Below are 17,909 nucleotides of genomic sequence, written 5' to 3'. Positions count from 1 at the left end.
TTTTCATGATTTCTCCTATAATTATGTTATAATTCTTTATACATTCATTAAAATTCTTCTACACAACATAATTAACATGAAAATAGGAATGCATACATAGAGCCTATATTGGATTCCAGTCCATCTTGGAGAGGGAGGGGGAGAAAAACTTATGGAAGTGAATGTTGAAAACTAAAAATAAATTAACTAAAAAAACCCAAAACTATTGCAAAAAAATTCCTTACCTCTATCTCTGGAACCCCTGAAAGGTTTCTGAGATCAGCACGATCTGCACATCCCCATTAAACAGCAAATGTGATCTTAAAGCAACAAATAAGTCCAGTCTCTGAGCTACAATAGGCAAGATTAACACAATGCAGTCACGCTTGTCCACCAGTTGTAAGTATGCTTGCAGAAGAAAATGTCCCCAAAGACATCTGCAATGCCAACAGCCTCCTCCCAGTCAGGCTGTAGTCCTCTGTAGTCCTCTCCCAAGATTCACAACCTGTGTTTTCCTCCAGTGTCCCAGAAAGCAGGCAAATCTAAAGTGGAGACTTCCTACGTGTCAGAAAGGGCTCAAGCCTGAAGCCTTCCCTCAGCGATTGTGTTTACAAGGCTCTTCTCTACTAAGACTTGTCTGATGGTACATCAATTAAATTTATTGGGAATATCATCAACTATAAATTACCTCATGCAAAGTTACAAAGGAAAAATAGGATGCGAAAATTTGGAGTATCCACCCCAAATGTTCAGATGGGCTGTCTGTGCCCAGCCTGTGGTAGGGCATTCCCAGCTCATATTGGTCTGATCAGCCACAGTCAGACACATTGAAATTTCACTTTATCATGGTGATGTCACTTTGGTCCTCTTCGAGAATGAAGGACAACAATCAACTCATGTAAAGTAATGTCTGAGCTCTGGGTCTCCTCCTCTTCCTCCCTTTGATGTTTTATTGACGCATTTTGTCTTCATACCAGAGGGGAGACAAACCTTTCTCCCTCCAGATGAATTCTCTTTGCTGACAAAGGAAAATAACTGAAACAGACAATCTGACCCCAGAGCACATTTGCCAGTGGAGATAACCTTCTACCCTGGTAGGTAGTCCTCTGGGCCCCTTGGTGAGGAGGGAGGTCCTTTTTATCATCTGCTCTCAGAGATATCCACTATTGGATACAGTTACTCAGAAGTCTACTAACTTTAGATGTTCCATTTATGTTATTGGACTCATTGAGTTTGTATAATATACTCTGTTTATTTATATCTTATGGTTCATGGGGAAGGGATCCAGCCAGGAAGGGCATTGCTGAACATTGCAGCTCGTCAGGCCAAGAAGGGGGTCCCAGATCCAGCATAAAGGGGCTTCACATGGTTCTGGGGTACCTGGAAGCCCTGTTGCCAGGCCTAGAGGCCTGTGGGCTACCCGAGTCTTCTTACCTCACCTCCCGAGGTCTTCGGTTGGCCAAACCGGATGCTCGTATGAGAGAAAGGACGTTCCAGAGTCGAACAAGGGTTGAGCTTTATTTCAGGGTCTAGTTACAAGTGCAGGGGAATAATTCCTTAGGAGGGAACGAAGAATCTCCCAAGGAGGCAAAGATCTTACAATAAGAGATTGGAAGTAGAAGTACAAGCGGGGAGAGAGGGGGAGGGGAGAGAGGAGAGAGGAAAAGCGGAGCCTTGTTGTCCTCACCCCTCCAGGCCCCTCCGCCCAAGAGAGCTTTCAGGCTTTCCTGATCCTACTTAAACCCTGCAGCGGCATAGTTTGCATCTGAATACCGTGCCTGTTAGGTAACTAGGTGTGCTCCAATCCGGGACAATCTCGAGGGCGGGGAGAGCTCTCCCATCACGTTTCTCACGGGAAGAGGCGGAAATACGAGATAGCTCGGTTCACCTCGATTCCCAGCCGTTTCCTGGGGGGGGTCTCGTGAGAGCTCTAAGATTTAGAAGTTCCCACCTTTACCCGCCCGAGACTGTCCACCTGGAATTGAGCTTCCAACCCTAGCACCCTGTTACTTACTGTTCAGTTCCGGGTGAAACACCCAGGGCAGACTGAAGGAACCTGCTCTTTCACTTCTGAAGAATTACGGGACTTTTGTTCATTTCTACTTTTTGAAATTCCCAACAATTTTCAAATCTTTCCTTTTCATTCGGATCTCACAATGCTTCATTGCATAGTATTGATTCACAATGTGAGTTCTCGTTACAGGAAAGCATTCATTTTATGGATTGATATTGGTCTCTGTTTCCCTATCTCACTATCAGCAGAAAGTATTCCAGTCCTCTTTCCCTCTCAGTCCTTCCACATCCATCCTTAACCATCATGAACTCCAATCCTCCTCTGAGAGAAAGCTCATCTCAGACATCTTATTTTTCACTTGGCTTCACTTCCTTGGGATTTCTCTGACTCATTTCTAGGGTATTGATTTAACAGTGTAATTGATTTTATGCTGTATTGATTTTTATAGTGGTTCGCATCTGCCTGAAAACAAAAATGCCTGAACTCTCCTACTTTGAATTGGCTGACAGATCACTGCTAGCCCCTGGGACATTTCCATATTAACCCGTTTAGCCCAACTCTTCATTGTCCATCAATGACTGACCAGTTTAAGCTGAAGCCCCACCTCCCAAAGACAATTAGGGGTGCTTTGATCTCCCCCAAGTGTCTGGAGCATTGTAGGTGCTGTGGATGATTCAGGAATAACAAAATATCAGACTTGTCTTCGGGTTTATTGAGTTTGCCAATAAGCAAGTCTGCTGCACTTTCAATGACTTGGAAGGAACGACAGGACAAAGCATAGAGATGCTTAAACCAAAGGAGAGGGAGGCCTCTAGGCAAAGGAGGTCTGGAGGAGACACTTCAAAAGCTGTTGAGTCACGAGGACATTGTTTGTCCTTCATTCTCAAAGAGGATCATGATGACAGGGAGGTGATGTCATGACTTGCAAGTGAGTTGGATTACAGTGAGGCAAGGCTGTGCAAAGTCACCAGCCTCACTTTCTCCTCCTGAGCCTTCTGAGTTCAGTGGGTCAGATATGGATCAAGACAACAAGATGGCCCAGGATGCAATGGGAGACCTTGGCCTTTTCAAGCTAAGGTCTTTCCAATGTCTCAGTTTGACTGAGGTAGCAGCCATTCAGAGATGATTACTAAATTCATGGGGGCTGACTAGATCACCAAATGAAGTAGTATAGAGGGAGAAGAGAGTAGGCCCCCAGATAAAGCCCTGTGGGACCCCAATGACTAGATGGCGTGACCAAAGATCCTGCAAAAGAGGAGAATCAGGACAGAATAGGATCATAAAAACCTAAAGAGAAGAATCAAGGAAAAGAAAGTGACTGACAGAGTGAAAGACTTCTGAGAGGTAAAGAAGGATGAAGACTGAGAAAACCATTAGATTTGGAAATGAAGAGATTATTAGTAATTTTGGAGAGCAGTTTCAGTTTAATGATGAGGGCAGAAGTCAGACTGTAAAGTCATGAAAGGAAGAGGAAATGAAGCGGAAGTGCCTGTGAGAGGTTTTCCTTGGCAGGAGGTTCACCTCATTATACTGTTGTGGTTTCATGGTATGCGGTGGCAGCACTGTCTCAAAGAATTCTGAGTCAGACCATCTGTAATCCAAGAACAGGTGTTTACTGGGGATCAAGGCCCCATGTACCAAAAGGACCCAGCAACTTAGTAAGACAACAAAGGCAAATTTATAGTGTAATGATGCTGACTACACAACAGGAATTATGAATATTAAAAAGGCAGGAAGAATTTGTTAAAGGATTAGATAATAGGGAGGGGCACCTTCTATGGTTGGATGGTCAAACATCCTGGTCACAATGCTTTCTGCCTGGCTAGCTATTGTGGTCCTGTCTGGTCAAGACGGATAGTTAGGTGTTGTGGTCCTGTCTTAGACTAAATGGATGATGTGATTGTGGTTGAATATAAGACACAACTGTCCAAATATGTGAATTGGATCACATATCGGATCATAGTGGCTAGCTAGAGACAGTGGCTGTATTGCTTCTGGGGACCTGTGGTGTGGTTAAAGCCAGATTGAGTGGCTAAATCACGACATGCTTGCTGTTCAGTGAGGCCCATAAGAAAGTTAGAATGTTAGGTTTGGAGGCAGCTTTATTAGGATTCCATCAATATGAAACAAGGGTAAAGGAGGAGACAGTGGCAGAAAGCATCTGTGTGAGGTGAAATAAGAAAGGGAGAAGAGGAAGCTCTTTGTGAATGGTCTCAATGTTTTCAGTAAAATATGAGGCAAGGTTCTCAGCTGAGATGGGAGAGAAGGTTACTTACTAGCCTTGTGAGCATGGGAAGGTCATTAAACTTTTCTGAGTTTCAACATCAGTAAATTGCAGAGTCTAGCCAACTTTCCAAACTCAAAGAGAGTGGGTCTTCCATCCATCTTCCTTGTCTTTCCAGGATATCTCTTGGAAAGGTCTACTTAGTAATGATTTCTGTCCATAGCAAACTCTTAAGGTTGCAGTCTCAATAGAAGATCACTTAAGCTCATAAAATACCATCTTTACACAAACCATCATCAAGTTTAACTAATCTCATTAAATTTGTTGGGCTGAGAATCTTTTGCACAGTTCTCTAGCTGTTGCCAGCTCAATAAGGAATAACAGAGCTAAATGCAAAGATGATTCAACATTAGGGAAACAATAAAAATGTGATTAATGATATAGATATGTATTTAATCCAGAACTACATGATTATCTCAATAGATGTAGAAAAAGCCTTTGATAAAGGACAACTTCTATTTATGCTAAAAAATCAGACACAGTATAAGAGCATTTCCTAGTATCATAAAAGTGTCTTATTTAAAAACCAAGCACAGTTAGGAAATGAGAATACACTGGAAGCTTTCACAATAAATGTAGAGGTAATGCAAGGATTATCACTCTCCTCACTATAATTTTATATAGTTCTGGGAATGCTAACAATAGCACTAAGACAAGAAAAATTAAATTAAAGAAATAAGTACAGGTAAAGAGGAAAAGGCCATCCCTATTTGCTGAAAACATAAATGTTTACTTAGAAAATCATAAGAAATCAGAAACATACAGACAGTAGCTTCTGCAAGCTGTAGGCTACAAAATAAACCTCAAAAACCAACAACATTTCTATATGACAGTAACAAATTCCAAAAGGCAAAAAGAGAAAAGAGAAATTCCATTCAAATTAACCACAAAATGCCTAAGCTATCTAGGTGTATATAAAACATAAATAAATACATCCAGTTTCAAAGTTCTGCTCTAAGAAATAAAAAAAAAAAATAACTTAAATATCTGGAGGAAAGTTAATTTATAATTTTAATTAGCAACAAAATTGATATATCATAGTTATAGTATGCATACACCAAAATAATAAAATTCATTTAGAAAAATAAAAGACCTAGAATTTCAAGAAGGATGATGAAACATAATAACAAAGGAGGAAATAACACTTCTAGAATTACTTTAAAAATAGTTAATGAATGAAACAGACTAGACAAGGAAGAATCAGAAACAATGAAACTCAAGAACCTAGTTTTCAATAAACCAGAATATAAGAATTACTTAGGAAAGAATCCAATATTTAATAAAAAAAATTTTTGGTAAATCTATGAAGAAGATTATAACTATAAAGAAATTATTTGGACTAACAACTTAGCAGTAGCCCCAACTCCTGGGGATGCAAGAAAAGGCCAAAAAAATTCTCTTTTCGTAGAGCTTGTATCCTGATATCCTAGTTATAAATAACTAGGTATATACAAAATATGCTCCATATAGAGGGAAAACATTTTTATAAGGGATGTAAGGCATTAGCAGCTAGGGGGCCAGCAAACATTACCTGCAGAAGGTGGTTTTTGAGCCAAGTCTTAAAGGTGTCCAGGAAAAGGTTGGAGGTAGAGGTGAAGAGAGAGAACATTCCAGGCAGTCAACAAAATGGCACAGTTAGACTTATGACCAACACAGTGGCCTGAAGTGGATGTGGACTTTCTAGCACTCATATACTTATTCTCACCAGATAAGGTTATAAAAACTACAGTAAGTGACTTTTCCCATACCAGAACTGTAAAAGAAGTCAATGAAAGCCTGAGTGTAATAAGAAAGGGAACTGTCAGTAAAGGCAATGAGAGCAGAGAATGGCCAAGGACATGTGTTATTCTGAAAGGTTCTGTACTCCAGAGGTAGCAATGGTGCAGGGTCCTCTGAGAAAACTTCACTGTGGTCAGAAGGTAAGGAACCTGAGAGGTTATATGGAACAGAAACATGCAGGGATCAGTGGCACTGAGACTGAGAAATCCCAGACCCAAGTGATCTGGGGGTCTAGGAGCCTAAATTGAGATTTCAGAGAGGATCCTGAAAAGCCAGCACTCTGAACCTCTCAACTCCAAAGATCCGCAGGGTTGAAACTCCTGGGGGTAGAAGTCAGGGAAGCACTGACATGTTAAGGACTAACCACCCCACCACAGCGGAATTTGTGACTCTGGGACAATGTACCAACTGAACAAAAACTGAAGAAAGTAAGAAGTCAATAAAAACGTTGAATAGAAACAAAAATTATCATGAATCTAACTCCATTTAACAACTATAAATGAAGACTTGAAGGAAAAAAATAGCTTTTTTACAAGGACTATACAAATACCTTGAAGAGATGAAGTAGAAGACCAAAAAAAAAAAAAAAAAAGAAATAAAAACTCTTAAGAAAAGAATGTAAAGAAGAATAAGTAAATTAGAGGAAAGGGGGGAGGAAGGTGAAACTTTACCCAAGAAATGAATTCTCTGAAAAGTAGAATAGATTAAACTGAAAATATGATTCATTTGATAGCAAGAAATATTAGAAGAAAATTAAATGACTGAAAAAAGGAAGAAAACAAAAGATAAGTGTTATAAAAATATAAGAAGTGGAAGAGGTCCAGGATATGTTAGGCATCATTGTCATTCCAGAAAACCCCAATTTTTCAAAAAGAGCTTGGGCACACTATTTCAAGAAAACATAAGTGAAAACCAATGAGAACTATGAGAACCACAGGACAAAATGAAGAAAGAAAAGATGTCGTTCACAGGGCTCCTGAAAGGAACCCCAACAGGAAAAGTTCAAGATATAACAAAACTACAAACCTCCCATGACAAGAACAGTCTGCATTCACCCAGAAAGGAGCAGGTCAAGCACAGTGTGGACCACAGAAGACACAGCAGGTTTTGCTAAAATCCAGGGGAGATCTTGGAATAGAATAGGCCAAAAGACCAGAAATCAGGTTACAATCAAGCAGGACCTAACCTGAAAAACTGAGTATAATTCTACAGGGAGAAAAATGGATATTTCGTGGAATAGAGGACTTTCAATTACTTTTGATAAAAAAACCAGAAGTAACTGAGTAGGGACTTTGAAATACAAACACAAGAGTCCAGAGAAATCAAGAAAGGAAAATTTATTTGAATATTTGGAAGGAGCTCTGGGTTGCTAAGTAGTGCTAACATTCTAACTGGAGAAGAAAGGTATCCCTTCAGAGCCTAACATCTTCAAAGGGTATTGAAGAAGATTTAAAAGAAAAACAGAGGTCTGAGATGGTGGATTGGCTCTGTTCTGAGGAGTTGAAGAGTGAAAAGAGAAAGGAGGATAAAAAGGAGGAATACACTAATGTAGAAAGGTTACTTCTCATCAATCTGGTGTACAAGCAGAAGAGAATGAACATGGAAGAAGAATAAAGAAGGGTTGAAAACACACACACACACACAGAGAGAGAGAGAGAGAGAGAGAGAGAGAGAGGAGAGAGAGAGAGAGAAAGAGTGTCTGGTGTAGAAATACAGGAAACGCAAAAGGAATACAAGCAGGAATGAGAGTAGGGAAGAGGTTCAAGAGGAAGGGAATAGTCACACACGTGTATCAAACTTCCTGTTCCTGAAGGGAGATTAAAAAGGGGAAGAGAAAGAAAAGAACTCGAATCTATAGCCATGTCTTAGATTACCTCTTCGACAACTAGATGTCTGAACCAAGTGTGGTCTGTGAATGTAATGGACTATTATTGTGTTGTAAGACATGATCAAAGAGACAATTTCAGAGAATCCTGGAGAGTATGAATGGATGTAGAATAAAATGAGTAGAACCCACAGAACAATTTATACAAAGACAATACTGTAAAAGAGAAAAAAAGACAACTTTAAAGGACTTATGAACTCTGATTAAAGCAGTGACTAACCACATTTCTAGAGAACCTATGATAAAATGTGTTATTCTGAAAGAGAAGTGATGGTTAAGTGCAGAGATGTACTTTTATTGACATTGCTGATGTGTGCACTCATTTTGCGTAGTTATGCTTATTTATTACAAGGGTTTGGCTCCTTTCTTTCTTTCTTTCTTTCTTTCACTTGGGAGAAAAGGCAATATGGGGGTAGGGGAAGAAGGGGTTGCCCATGGTATGCCAACAATTGTAATATTTTTTTAAATGCACAGAAGAGAACAGAAGGAAGTACAGACAAGCGGGACTATTTTGAAAGTCACAAATACAATTTATTCTACTCTTAAATAAAGAAGTATAAAATGGAAAGTCATAGTTTCATATAAAATACTTTTTATGTTTTTCTGTGTGCAAGGAAATTCCTTTTTACTTTCTGTCATTTGAGTTCTGAATTTTGAAAAAGAGATTCCAGATCCAAGTAAAGATAACTTTTAAGTACTGGAATTTATTTTGCATGATTCACATCATTCATGAGTTCTTTTCAGCAACATGAATAATCAAGAGCTGATAAGCCCAAACACTAAATAGTTTAAAAAAAAAAGACATGACAAGATGTCTGCAGTTCCAAGTCTGAGATTCAGTACCTTATCCTGAAGTTGCCCACATCTGGAGACAGCTTCAGAAGAAATGGGAAAGTCCAAGCTCCCTATCACACAATGCAAAACCAGGTAGCAGGAGGACTTTGTGTCTTGGACCCAGAGACCAGCATTTGGCCTTCTAGAGGGTAATAAATGCCTGGAACTCTGCACACTAGGGACAGAATGCAGACACTCCTTTTGATGGCAGGTTCAGAATAATCAAGAGAAGTGGTCCTTACCCAGGGAAAACACTCTCCACCATCATGTTTTTATACAATTCCATCTGAGTATGCTCCAGCAGACCTGACTGCTCTGGGGTGAAGTCCACAGCTACATCCTTGAATATCACCAGCGTCTAATATGTCAAAACTCACAGGATTTAGGTTTGAAATATACTTCAAAACTGATCTAATTGCATTCTCATCAATTCACAGAATAAACTGAAACATAGAGAAGGGATTTGCCCTTTATGAGTGTCAGAATCAACACTTGAAACCATCATCATGAGAGGCCCAATGGAATGTTGAGAAAAGCATTTTATATTTGTGGGGCAGCTCCATGGTATAGTGGATAGAACACTGGCCCTGGAGTCAGGAGGACCTGAGTTCAAATCTAGCCTCAGACACTTGACACTTACTAGCTGTGTGATCTTAAGCAAGTCAAACAGTTAACCCCAATTGCTTCCTCCCACCAAAGCAAGCTGTTCACAAGTCTGCATTCTTTCTATCATATAATGCCCTCCCAATTCTTTCCACAGCTTTATTTACAGAAGAGGAAAAACTGGAGAACTTCCCAGGTGTAGCAAAATGTCACCAGGTAGCATTTGGCCTCCACATTCAGAGGAGTGAGTGAAATGCTCACTGGTGACTGAGGGTGGAGAACCAGGGGTAGAGATGCCCAGGCAATGCAGCCATTCTTCCTATCTTAATGGTTCTTTCAGTCCTTGGCTGCTGGGTTTAGGGAGACATCATGTGTTTGTATCTCTTAAGACAGAGAGGGTCTTTAGTGCTCTGGAGCTATACGTATCTCTTTTCCTCAGAAAGCTCTGCCAGTAATATAGCCAAGTCAGCCACATACAGCCTCTCAGAGTCTCCCTCTTTACATTCTGGGATTCTTGTGCCACACAAGGCCATGGTGCACCATTCTTTGTGATCTTTTCCCAAATTAGTGGTAGACTTCAAGTATTTTAAAAATTAAACTATATTTAAATTATTTTTACATTAAAATTTTAGAATAAAGCATTTCAGTTACTAAGAATTTGTTTTTTTCTTCCTCTCTCCCACCCTAAATAAAAAAAAGAAAACTAAAGCCCTTGTGAAAAATAGACACAAGTCAAGCAAGAAAGCGTCCCATATTGGAGATGTCCAAGGATGTGCTTCATTCTGAGTACTTAGTCCATCATTTGATGTAGGTAGCATTCTCCGTCAGGGTTGGTCGTTGTGTTTATCAGGATTTATAAGGCTTTCAAAATGGTTTATTTTTAAAATGTTCTTCTTGTCCGAGTTGTTCTACTGGTTCTGTTTATTTCACTGCATTGGGTTATACCAAGCTTCCCTGGTTTCTCTGAAGCAATCTTATCATCATTCACACCACATTTCGCCAAGTCTAAAACAGGTGCACGCTGCTTTAGTTTCCATTCTTTGCCATTACAAAAAAAGGGAGGGGGTTATATCTGTTAAACCTTTTCCTCTTTCTTTGCACTCTTTGCTTTCAAGACATAGATGTGGTCCTGCTGGGTAGAAGGGTAACATGAATAATACAATCGCTTTGGTCCCAAACCGCTTTCTGGAATGACTTGGCCAATTCACAGACTCCCAAAAAGGGCACCAATGGCCCTGTCTCCTGGCAGCCCCTCAACATTGGTCATTTTCATTTCTGGACAGCCTGGAACTCTTAACATATTAACCTGGGCCTTCATGCCTCTAGAATCTGTAGATGGCGCCAGAGAGCAGTCTTTCCTCTAATCTTCATGAGCTCCAAGTTGGCAGAGCTACGCCTCTAGTGTAAGAGGTCTCTTTTAGGTTCGACTTTGACTCTCTCCCTGCCATCCTTTACCTTAGAGCCAAAGAAATGAATGTCCCAGGTTTCCTTTCTTGGGTAGCTGTTTTCCACTTGTTTCACCCAAGTGAGAGTGAGTCTTTCCAGGCCTCTCTGAAGTCTTCCTGTTCATCATTTCTTACAGCACAATAGTATTTTATTACATTCATATACCACAACTTGCTCATCCATTCCCCAATTGATGGGCATACCCTCAACTTCCAGGTCTTGGTCAACACAAAAAGAGCTGCTATAAGTATTTTTGTGCATGTGGGACCCTTTCCCACTTTTATTATCTCTTGGGGATACAGTCCTAGAAGCGATACTGCCGGGTCAAAAGGTATGCACATTTTTGCAGCCTTTTGGACATAGTTCCAAATTGCTCTCCAGAGTGGTTGGATCAGCTCACAGCTCCATCAACAATGTATTAGTGTTTCAACCCTCCCACATCTTCTCTAACATTTATCATTTTCCTGTTTTGTCTTGTTAGCCAATCTGATAGTTGTGATGTGGTACCTCAGAGTTCTTTTGATTTGCATCTCTCTAATCAATAGTGACTTAGAGTATTTTTTTCATATGACTATAGATAGCTTTAATTTCTTCCTCTGAAAACTGTTCATATCCTTTGACCATTTATCAATTGGGGAATGACTTGAATTCTTGTCAATTTGACTCAGTTCTCTATAAATTTTAGAAATGAGGCCTTTATCACAGACACTAGTTGTAAAAAATCTGTCCCAGTTTTCTGTTTTCCTTCTAATCTTGAATGCGTTGGTTTTGTTTGTGCAAAAACTTTTCAATTTAATGTAATCAAAATTATCCATTTTGCATATCATAAAGTGCCTTATCTTTTGTTTGTCATAATTCTCCCTAAATCTTGCAGATACACTATCTCATGCTCCCCTAATTTGTTTATAGTATATCAGCTTTTACACCTAGATCCTGTAACCACTTGTACTTTTTTCTGGTATAGGGTGTCAGGCATTGCTCTATGCCCCATTTCTGACCCACTATTTTCCAGTTTTCCCAACAGTTTTTGTCAAATAAAGAGCTGGGTTTATCAAACAGTAGACTGCTATAGTCATTGACTGCTCTGTCCTATGTACCCAGCTTATTCCACTGATCTACTCCTCTGTTTCTTATCCAGTACCAAGTGATTTTGATGATTGCTGCTTTATGATACAATCTAGGATCAATTATGGGTAGGCCACCTTCCCTAGCATTTCTTTTCATTAATTCCTTTGATATTCTGGACCTTTTGTTCTTCCAGATGAACTCTGATGTTATTTTTTCTAGCTTTAGACAATAATTATGTGGTAGTTTGATTGGTATGGCACTGAATAAGTAAATAAATTTGGGTAGAGTTCTTGTTATTATTATATTAGCTCAGCCTATCAATGAGCAACTGATGTTTTTCCAGTTATTTAGATCTAACTTTATTTGTGTGAAAAGTGTTTTGCCTCTGGTTTTGTTTTGGCAGGTAGACTCCCAAATATTTTATAGTGTGTACAGTAATTTTAAATGAGATTTCTCTTCCTGTCTCTTGCTGTTGGGCTTTGTTAGTGATTTTGAAACACACATGATTTATGTGGCTTATTTTGTATCCTGATACTTTGTCAAAGTTGTTCATTAATTTAAGTAATTTTTTATTTGGTTCTCTAGGATACTCTAATTATATCATCATATTATCTACAAAGAGTGATAACTTAGTTTATTCTTTGCCTATCCTAATTCCTTCAATTTCTTTTTCTTCTTTTATTGCTAAAGTTAACATTTCTAGTACCATAATGAATAACAGTGGTGATAATTGACATCCTTGTTTCACCCCTGATATTATTAGAAATGAATTTAGCCTATCCCTGTTACATATAATGCTTACTGACGGTTTTAGGTAAATGCTACTTATTATTTTATGGAAAGTTTCATTTATTCCTATGTTCCCCAGTGTTTTCAATAGGAATGGGTGTTGTAGTTTTTAATCTTCTTTTTTTAAAAAATTATTTATTTTTTGTTTTCAACATTCATTTCCACAAGATTTTGAGTTCCAAATTTTCTCCCTATCTCTCCCCTCCCCCACCCCAAAACACTATGTATTCTAATTTTCCCTTCCCCCAATCTGCCTTCCCTTCTATCACACCCCTCTCTTCTCTTATCCCCATCTTCTTTCTTTTTTTGTAGGGCAAGATAGATTTCTATACCCCATTACCTGTTATTTCTTACTTCCCAGTTGCACGCAAAAACAATTCTCAATATTCATTCCTAAAACTTTGAGTTCCAACTTCTCTCCCTTCCTCCCTCTTCAACCATCCCCACTGAGAAGGCAAGAAATTCAACATAGGCTACATATGTGTCATTTAGCAAAAGACTTCCATAGTGATTGTTGTCCATCTTTGAAGAGGACCAAAATGACATCACCATGATAAAGTGGAATTTCAGTGTGTCTGCCTGTGTCTGATCATACCAATATGAACTCAGAATGCTCTACCACAGGTTGGGCACAGATAGTCCATGTGAATATTTGGGAAGGATATTCCAAATTTGTGCATCCTGCACAAAAATGACTTCCATAATAGTCATGTTGTGAGACTAACTATATTTCCCTCCATCCTATCCTGCTCCCATTTATTGTATTCGCTCTTTTCACCTTATCCCTCCCCAAGAGTGTTTACTTCTAATTACTCCCTCCTTCCATTTGCCCTCCCTTCTATCATCCCCCCCACCCCACTTGTTCCCTTCTCCCCTATGTTCCTGTAGTACAAGATAGATTTTCATATAAAATTGAGTGTGCATCTTAGTCCCTCCTTATGCCAAATGTGATGAGAATAGGCTTCACTTTTTCCCTCTCACCCTCCCTATTCCCGTCCATTGAAAATGCTTTTTCTTGCCTCTTTTATGAGAGATAATTTGCCCCCTTCCATTTTTCTCTTTCTCCTTCCAATATATTCCTCTCTGACCCTTTAATTTTATATTTTTTAGATATCATCCCTTCCTGTTCAAATCACCCTGTGTCCCCCCTCTTTGTCTTTATATATATGTGTGTGTGTGTGTATGTGTGTGTGTATGTCTGTGTGTGTGTGTATGTAATCCCTCTAACTACCCAAATACTGAGAAAAGTTTCAAGAGTTACAAATATTATCTTTCCGTGTAGGAAAGTAAACAGTTCAACTTTAGTAAGTCCCTTATGATTTGTCTTGCCTGTTTACTGTTTCATGCTTCTCTTGATTCTTGTGTTTGAAAGTCAAATTTTCTATGCAGCTCTGGTCTTTTCATCACGAATGCTTGAAAGTCTTCTATTTCATTGAATCAAGGTTTTTCTGGGTAGGTGGTTCTTGGTTTTAGTCCTAGTTCCTTTGACTTTTGGAATATCATATTCCAAGTCCTTTGATCCCTTAATGTAGAAACTGCTAGATCTTGTGTGATCCTAATTGTATTTCCACAATACTCAAATTGTTTCTTTCTGGCTGCTTGCAATATTTTCTCATTGACCTGGAAACTGTGGAATTTGGCTACAATATTCCTAGGAGTTTTTCTTTTTGGATCTTTTTCAGGAGGTGATCTGTGGATTCTTTCAACATTCATTTTACCCTCTAGTTCTAGAATATTAGGGAAGTTTTCCTTGATAATTTCATGAAAAATTATGTTTAGGCTCTTGTTTTGATCATGGCTTTCAGGTAGTCTCATAATTTTTTAAATTGTCTCTCCTGCATCTATTTTCCAGATCAGTTGTTTTTCTAATGAGATATTTCACATTGTCTCCAATTTTTTAATTCTTTTGGTTTTGTTTTGTAATTTCTTGGTTTCTCATAAAGTCATTAGCTTCCATCTGCTCCATTCTAATTTTTAAAAAACTTTTTTTTCAGTGAGCTTTTGAACCTCCTTTTCCATTTGGCTAATTTGGCTTTTTAAAGCATTCTTCTCGTCATTGGCTTTTTGGATCTCTTTTGCCATTTGAATTAGTCTATTTTTAAACGTGTTATTTTCTTCAGCACTTTTTTGAATCTCCTTTAGCAAGCTGTTGACTTGTGTTTCATAATTTTCTTGTATTGCTCTCATTTCTCTTCCCAGTTTTTCCTCCACTTCTCTTACTTGATTTTCAATATCCTTTTAGTGCTCTTCCATGGCCTGAGACAACTACAAATTTATTTTAGAGGTTTTGGATGTAGAAGCCTGGGCTTTTATGGCTTCCTCTGATGGTATGCATTAGTCTTCCTCATCCAAAAGGATGGAAGAAAATACCTGTTCACCAAGAATGTAACCTCCTATAGTCTTATTTTTTCCCTTTTTAAGGCATTTTCCCTTGACCTTTTGAGTCGTTTGTCAAGTGGAGGGTATATTCTAGGGACCTGTAAGTTCTCAGATCCTCCAAGGTGGCACAATTAAGGGAGAGGAGCTTACTCTTTTCCTGGCTTGCACTCTAGTCTGGGAACAACCACAAGTTTTTCTGCCCAGGATCTGTGAGTATGATTCTCTCTCCAGAGTCTCTACCAGCTCCACCAGCCAGTGCTTCTGCTCACAGCAGGACTGCCACTCAGGGCTGAGACCCAGATAAGCAGCTTGATTCCCCCAGGGTCTTGAGGCCAGGCGTCCAAAAATGGATGTTGCCCTGTCTGAGGCCAGGGCTAGAGCCAGATCCTGCTCCCTTCTCACCCAGGTGAAAGAGCTCTCTCACTGACCTTTGAAGCTGTCTTTGGCTTTTGTGGAGTGAGAAATCTTGGAACTGCAGCTTTTGCCTATGATTCCACTGCTTCAAAGCCTGCTCCAGTCCTGTCTGTGCAGTGCTGCATGTGATTTCACTGCTCTGAAGCTTGTTCCAGTCCTGTCCATGCAGTGCTGCATGGCCAAGGTTGTGCTCTGCTCCTGCTCTGAGCCTGGTGTGATAGACCTTTCCTGTTGGCCTTCTAGACTCTCTTGGGCTGGAAATCTCTTTCACTCTGTTGTTTTGTGGTTTCTGCGGCTCTAGTATTTGTTTAGAGTCATTTTTTACAGGTATTTTATGGGCTGTGGAGTGAGAGCTTCTACAGGTCCATCCTTCTTCTCCTTCATTTTTGGGTGTTGTATTTTGTCAAAAGTTTTTTCTGCATCTCTTGAGATAATTGTATGATTTCTGTTAGTTTTGTTGTTGATATAATTAATTATGTTGATAGTTTTCCTAACATTGAATCAACCCTGCATTTCTGGTATAAATCCTACTTGATCAAAATGCATTATTCTCATGATAAGTTGCTGTAATCTTTTTGCTAATATCTCATTTAAAACTTTTGCATCTATATTCATTAGTGAGATTGGTCTATAGTTTTCTTTCTCTGTTTTGATTCTTCCCAGTTTAGGTATCAGCACCATATTTGTATCATAAAAAGAATTTGGTAGGATTCCTTCTTTTCCAATTTTCCCAAATCATCTATATAGTATTAGAATTAACTGTTCTTTGAATTTTGATAGAAGTCACTTGTAAATCTATCTAGTCTTGGAGATTTTTTTCCCCTAGCGAGTTCATTGACAGCTTGTTCAATATATTTTTCTGAGATGAGATTATTTAAGTATTTTACTTCCTCTTTTGTTAATCTGGGCAATTTATGTTTTTTAAAATAATCATCCATTTCACTAAAGATTGTCAAATTTATGGGCATACAGTTGTGCAAAATAATTTCTAATTATTGTTTTAATTTCCTTTTCATGGGAGGTGAATTCACCCTTTTCATTTTGATACTGGTAATTTGGTTTTCTTCTTTATTTTTTTAAGTCAGATTGACTAGAGTTTTATCAATTTTATTGATTTTTTCATAAAACCATCTCTTAGTTTTATTTATTGGTTTTCAATATTTTTAATTTGGTATTTAATTGGGGATTTTCAATTTGTTCTTTTTCTAGCTTTTTCAGTTGCATGTCCAATTCTTTGATCTCCTCTTTCTCTATTTTATTCATGTAAGCATTCAGATATAATACTTCCCCTAAGAACTGCCTTTGCTGCATCCCATAAGGTTTAGTTGGTTGTCTCATCATGGTCATTATCTTGAATGAAGTTATTGATTGTTTCTATGATTTGCTGTTTGACCCATTCATTCTTTAAGATTAGTTTATTTAATATCCAATTATTTTTTGTTCTATCTTTCTATGGTCTTTTATGACATAATTTCTATTGCATCATGATCTGTATTTCTGCCATTCAACACTGGATTGTGAAGTTTCTATGCCCTAATACATGGCCAATTTTTGTGTATGTGCCATGTGCCACTGAGATAAAGGTATATTCCTTTCTATTCCCATTCAGTTTTCTCTAGAGATCTATCATATCTACCTTTTACAGAATTCTATTCACCTCCTTAACTTCTTTCTTGTTTATGGTTTAAGGTTGGATTTATCAAAATCAGAGAGGGTGAGGTCCCCCATTAGTATAGTTTTGCTATTTCTTTCTGTAATTCCCTTAACTTCTCCTCTAACAATTTAGATGTTATACCACTTGGTGTATATATGTTTAGTAATGATATTACTTCATTGTCTATGGTGCCTTTTAGCAGGGTATAATTTCCTTCCTTATCTCTTTTGATTAGACCTATTTTTGCTTTTGTTTTGCCTGAGATTATGATTCCTACCTCTGCTTTTTTTTTACTTCAGCTGAAGCATAATATATTCTGTTCCATCCTTTTATCTTTGTCCTGTTTGTATCCTCCATCTCAGATGTGTTTCTTGTGAACAATATATTGCAGGATTATATTTTTTAAATCCATTCTGCTATTTGCCTCTGTTTTATGGAGAGTTCATTCCATTCACATTCACAGTTATAATTACTGTCTGTGTCTTTCTCTCTCTCCTATTTCTGTCCCCCCATAATAGTTTTAATTCTCCTTTTTCCCTTCCCTTCCTCAAGAGTTTTACTTTTGTCCTCTGCCTCTGTCAGTCTTCCCTCCCTTCTATCAATCCACCTCCCTTTTATTTCCCCTTTCCCCTCCTACTGCCTGTAGTGCAGGTTAGATGTCTATACTTAACTGAGAATGTTATGCCTTCCTTGAGCTGTATCCAATGAGAGTAAAGCTCAATATTCATCTCTCTTCTTTCCCTTTACTGTGTTTTTGTGCCTCTTCATGTGATATAATTTA

General features: G+C 38.5%; 1 long non-coding RNA gene across 1 annotated transcript in view; it reads left to right on the top strand.

Moving 5' to 3' along the window:
- Positions 1-17,909, top strand: part of LOC140532330 (uncharacterized) — a 30,363-nt gene that overhangs the window by 8,996 nt on the left and 3,458 nt on the right. The gene's annotated exons all lie outside the window — the stretch shown is intronic.

Source organism: Notamacropus eugenii, chromosome 3, assembly GCF_028372415.1.
Source record: "Notamacropus eugenii isolate mMacEug1 chromosome 3, mMacEug1.pri_v2, whole genome shotgun sequence".
NCBI classification, from domain to species: domain Eukaryota; kingdom Metazoa; phylum Chordata; class Mammalia; order Diprotodontia; family Macropodidae; genus Notamacropus; species Notamacropus eugenii.
This window is presented reverse-complemented; position numbering and strand designations above follow the sequence as displayed.